The sequence below is a fragment of the Vulpes vulpes genome, chromosome 9 (assembly GCF_048418805.1).
Source record: "Vulpes vulpes isolate BD-2025 chromosome 9, VulVul3, whole genome shotgun sequence".
Classification (NCBI taxonomy): domain Eukaryota; kingdom Metazoa; phylum Chordata; class Mammalia; order Carnivora; family Canidae; genus Vulpes; species Vulpes vulpes.
Window position 1 is genome coordinate 9,306,973 of NC_132788.1, and position 5,924 is coordinate 9,312,896.

The following is a 5,924-nucleotide window of genomic DNA, read 5'->3' on the forward strand; positions in this document are numbered from 1 at the left end:
TATCCATTTAAAAATAAATAAATAAAAAATAAAAGCGATGAATTTTATTGTATGTAAATTATGCCTCAATAAACCTGACTTCAAAAGAACTATGCTGTCAAGCAGCCTGACCCCTATCTCCACCCAAAGTCAGATACACCGCCTCCTGCATTTTGATCCCACTTGGTCCACATGGTCCCCCAAATTTGATCATTCTCATTACTTACACTTTTGACAGCAACAGATATTTTCTAGACTTTTTCTGCCAAGACCTCTATAGTGGAAGACCCATTTAAAAGCACAATACCCAGAAGAAGGCTCTAGTGTCTTTATGATCCCTACAACTCAGGATAATGATTTAGAATGAATTGCCTGCTTTCTTTCCTCTTGTTCATCTCCAGAGTGGGTGAGGATTAAAAAAAAAAAAAAAAAAAAGAGCACAGCCTATCCCATCTTAGATCTTCAGTTTCCATGTATTTTACCAGAAAGCCAACAGTTGAATTATCTAAAGTAAGGGCACGTCGGCTGCCATCCTCAGAAGTGCTGACAGCAGAGACCACAGAAAACAAGTGAACACTCATCGCAGACCTCTGGCAGCTGTTACCCTCAGTGTGGAGATGAGCACTTCTCACGAAGCTGGAACAGCACCTGCCCTAGGGCCTTCCTGCTGCAGGTTATGGGTCCAGATCTGGCACACAGCTCAGGGAAATTCAGAAAACGCCCTACACTCAATCCTGATGCTCTACGGAGACACTGAAGCAACGGTAAGAAGTCCCAACCCGCTGTATCATGTGTCTTCGGCCCACTGCCAGCGGTGGAGTAAATGCAACAAAGAGCTGCTGAGTCAGCCTGCTATCATAATGAGCCCTTCAAAGACTTCCAGAGAATTCTTTCACTTTTTTTCTTTCTTTCACTTTTTTATCTTTTCCACTACCACATTGCATTGAGTCTAAGATACACAGATTGTAAGGGGCGGGGAGGAGAGGGGGGAGTTGCAAATTAAACTATGTCACAATTATTTCTCGCTTCTTAGGAATTGCACTGTGTACTTATTCTAGAAGCTTTGAAACTTGGATATATTTTTTTTTTTACTCGATATTGCCTGTGAACCAAAAATATATAGATGGCAAAGAAAATTAGTTGGTGAAGGTGTTTCTTAAATCTCTTCAGTCCAGTTTTTCTGGAACCATGTTTTAAATCAAAGTCATCAAATTCTGTGTTTTGCCAGACTGTCTTTCTAGGCCCAGGTTAGCAAACGTTTCCTGCAAAGGGCCATATAGTAAATAATTTGGGCTTTTGGGGGTCATGCACCTATGTGACGCTGCTATGACAAGAAGCAGCCATCGGAGGTACTTAAATCAATGGGTATGGGTGTGGTCCAAAAAGTCTTCATGGACACAGGAATTTGAATGCCATCTAACCTTATCATGTTATGATATATTCTTCTCCTTTTGTTTTTTTCCCAACTTGAAAAATACAAAAACCATTCTTATATACAAGCTATGCAATAGCAGACAGTGGGCCAGATTTGGTTGGCAGCCATAGTTTGCCAACCCCTGTTCTGTATTGTTGGGAGCGTTGGTAATGCAAACCTATCTTTTTTAATCACCCACTATAATCAGCAGGATTGTCCTGAAATAATCCATTTTTAAAATTTGGATGCTGGAGAATATTAGTCAGAATAGGCTGCATTATGATGAGGTAACAACTCTAAAATCTCAGTGGCTCAAAAACAACACAGGTTTATTTATCACTCATACTAGGTCCCTGGAAGGCCAGGGCTACCTTCTAGGGCAGCTGTCCCCCATGCAATGGCTCAGCTTTGCTCCTCCATATAAACACATGTCCCCTCCATATTGGCAAGGGACAAGAATGTGGGCGATCACGCCCCAGCTCTGAAGGGTTTTCCTCCACAAGTGACATGTTTTGCTTTTTGTTGGCAAAACCAATCACGTGACATGGTGCTTTTTATTTATTTATTTATTTATTTTTTATTTTTATTTATTTATGATAGTCACAGAGAGATATAGAGAGAGAGGCAGAGGGAGAAGCAGGCTCCATGCACCGGGAGCCCGACGTGGGATTCGATCCCGGGTCTCCAGGATCGCGCCCTGGGCCAAAGGCAGGTGCCAAACCGCTGCTCCACCCAGGGATCCCCATGGTGCTTTTTAAATATGTCTACAAACTCGTTGACAGTCACCTCCAAACGGTGGAGTCTAATTCCCCTTCCCTTGCAAGGGACTAGACTAGGTGACTCAGTGGTAACACAGGCAATGTTGCAGAGTTTGTGCTGTGTGACTTTTGAAGCTAAGTGTCTTACTCTGTTCGGGCTGCTGGAACAAGATAGCACAGGCTGGGAGGCTTCTTAACAACAGAAAGTTACTGCTCACAGATCTGGAGGCTGGACCTCTGAAATCAGGGTGCCAGCATGATTGGGTGAGGTCTTTTCTAGGTCATAGTCTTTTTGCTGTGCCTTCACACAGCAGAAGTGGCAAAGGAGCTCCCTGGGGTCTCTTTTATAAGGGCATTAATCCCATTCACGAGGCCTTCACCCTCATGACCTAAGCACCTGCCAAGGCCCCACCTCCAAATGCCACATATTGGGGGTTAGGTTTCAACAGAGGAATTTTGAGATAAAAACACCCAGTCAATAGTACAAATGATTGAGCAATATTTCTGAATTATAAAAAACGTTAATGCAACATAAACTATAGGTATAATCAAACTGCTAGGCTCAAGGTGAACTTAACTCGTTCAAATATACCAGACTCGATTACCCCAGAATGGTCCTATAATCGTACATGTGTATAGAGAGAAATATAAATTTCTCTCCATACACACACACACACACACACACACACATACACACATACTTAGTCTTAAATAATGTGTATATGTCACAGTTAGAGATGAAATTTCCTTTAAAATTTGCTTTAACAAATCCTTAATAATGAACACTGGCCTTGTTTAGAGGGAACCGGTAACTATCACATTGCAGTAGCAGGACAGGATAGAACCAGAGCAGGAAACAACTGAATTCTTTTTCCCCAGGCGCATTCATACCACATCTGTGGATCAAACCTTTGCACCCCCCCACCCCTTACACGAAAACTTGAGTGAGGTCTTACATCTCATACTTTTGTCTATCAGTCTTTTTTTTCATCATAGGTAAAACCCACATAACATTAAATTTACCATCTGAACCATTTTTAAGTGTCCAGTTTGGTAACATCAAGTATATGCACACTGCTATAAAAACAGATCTCCAGAACTTTTTCATCTGAAGAAAAAAAGTTCATTTCAAACTTTATACCCATTAAACAACAACTCCCATGTTCCCCCTCTTCCCAGCCCCAGCTCCCCCACGAATCACCACTTTACTCCGTTTTTCTATGAATTTGGCTACTTTAGATACGTCACATAAGTAGAATCAAACAGCATTTGTCTTTTTGTGACTGACTTATTTCGCTTAGTACAATGTCCTCAAGGTTCATTCATATTATAGTGTGTGACAGGATTTCCCTCCCTTTGAAGGCTGAATGATATTCCAATGCATGGATGGATGACATTTTATTTACCCACTCATCCATCGACGGCCATTTGGATTGCTCCCGCTTCTTGGCTATTGTGAATAGTGCCATGACCATGGCTGTGCAAACATTTCTAGATCCTGCTTTCAAAAACGTGGGATCCAGTGAAACTTCCAGATCAATCCAGTGGTTCCACTTTTTAATCTTTTGAGGACATTTCCCTCTGTTTTCTGTTGTGTTTGCACCATTTAACAACCACCAACAGTGCCCAAGGGCTATGATGTCTCTACACCCTTGCTAACCCTTGTTATTTTCTGTGTTTTCCATAGTAGCCATCCAAATGTGTGTGAGGTGTGATTTCACTGTAGATTGGCTTATGCATTTTTATTTTTTTTAATTAATTTATTTATTTATGATAGACACACACACACAGAGAGAAAGAGAGAGAGGCAGAGACACAGGCAGAGGGAGAAGCAGGCTCCATGCCGGGAGCCGGATGCGGGACTCAATCCCCGGACTCCAGGATCGCGCCCTGGGCCAAAGGCAGGCGCCAAGCCGCTGAGCCACCCAGGGATCCCCGGCTTACTCATTTTTAAATAGTAAAAAGCCCTTTGGTCTTTTTCAGCTCCAAAGAACAATCTCATTTTAGCAAATGTGGTAAGCAGAATAACATCCGCTACTCCCACCAAAATGCCCTAATCCCTGGAAACTGTGGATATGTTTTGCTACATTTCAAAGGGGAATTAAGGTTTTTCTAGTCAGCTTCTCCCATGCATCCAGGTGGCCTGTGACGCCTGCAGAGTTACTAGAGGTAGAAGCTGGGAGGAGATAAAAGGGGCAGGAGAGACCATCCTTACCAAAGACCATCCAATCCAAGAATAGGATGATGTTTGCATCTTCTTGATGGGAAACTTTCCCAGTGATGATTCTTTCTCTTCAATAGTACTTTGTGGAATCCTCAAAGTTACCTCTTCTGGGTCCTTGGGCAATTTTTGTCTCTGAGCAGGTGCTCTTCATCCCATCTTTAGTCTCTGTACCCAGTGGTATCTTCCAGTCTCTTTTCGCTGATGGTCCCTTTCCTTTGGCAAGAAACTTTCAAAGACAGGTCTTTTCCAACAACCCCAAGGTCAGGTCTTTGGCTTCCTCTTGGCTCATAAGAACATTCTGGTATCCTTTTCCCTCCTCCATCAGGGGTAAATGTGCAGTCTTCTCCCCATTGCTTATGTATCTTTGCTTGGCTATCAGCAAAGTTCCAGCCATAGCCCTTGACCTTCTCAGAGAAAAAAATATGCTTAAAATTCATTAGTGTGGCTGATTTTACAATCTTGAACTTCTAAACAGCAACATGGATTCTTTCAACATTTTCTTATGGTGTGTGTTATGAACCACTTTTCTGTTCTTGCTTTTAAGGATGTTTCCCAAGTCCATTCTCAGTTAGTCAATATATGTTTATATAGCATATCTAGGTATAAGGCAGAAATAGTTTCATGCAGTAATAATATGGCTATGGTTATGGTAAAATATAATGTTCATCAGAACTTAGGAATCTTGAGATAATTCACATTTTTCCTTAAGTTACTTATTTTCAGAGCTCTTTGCAAAGTGTCTGTTCCCTGAACATTTCCTCCAGACCTCTACCCTTTCTGACTTCAAATTCAGTATCATTGCACCATGTCTACAGACGAAAGAAACACTTTACAAGAACTCTCAACAAATTGCAAGTGACTTTAGCCACCACTTCCTGTCTCCCTTCCACATCTTGCCCAAGCTGAAGGTTCTCTAAGGGGTGCAAAGGATTTAGACATCATGAGAAATATTATTGCTCATGTCATTTATGATATCAATAATTATTCTGAATACCAGTTTAAACAACTTTCAATCGAAGACCAGGATATCAAGACGAAAATGACATTATAAATTTTTAATAATTTGCTCTTTGTAGATAGATCATCTCTTAAGGAATACACAAGAAGCTAATAACAGTTGTTGACTCTTAGACAAGAACTGGAGACCTAGAAAAAGAGGGAGGAGGACTTGCTTTTCACTAAGTATCACTTTTAATTAGAAAATTATTTTAATTTTAAAAATAATAATTTGCATTTAGAGATAAAACTACCATTCTAACAATTAATAAGTAAAAGTTACCTTTTTACATAAGAAAGTAATTTTAAAAGCTTTAAGATTAATATGATTTTATTTATATGTGGAACCTAAAAAACAAAGCAAATCAGCAAACCAACAAACAAAACAAATAGAATCTTAAATACAGAGAATAAACAAGGGCTTGCCAGAGGGGAGGTTGGTAGGGGGATGGGTGAAATAGGTGAAGGGGATTGAAAGATACAAACTTCCAGTTATAAAATAAATAAGACACAGAGATGAGAAGTACAGCATAGGGAATATAGCCAATAACAT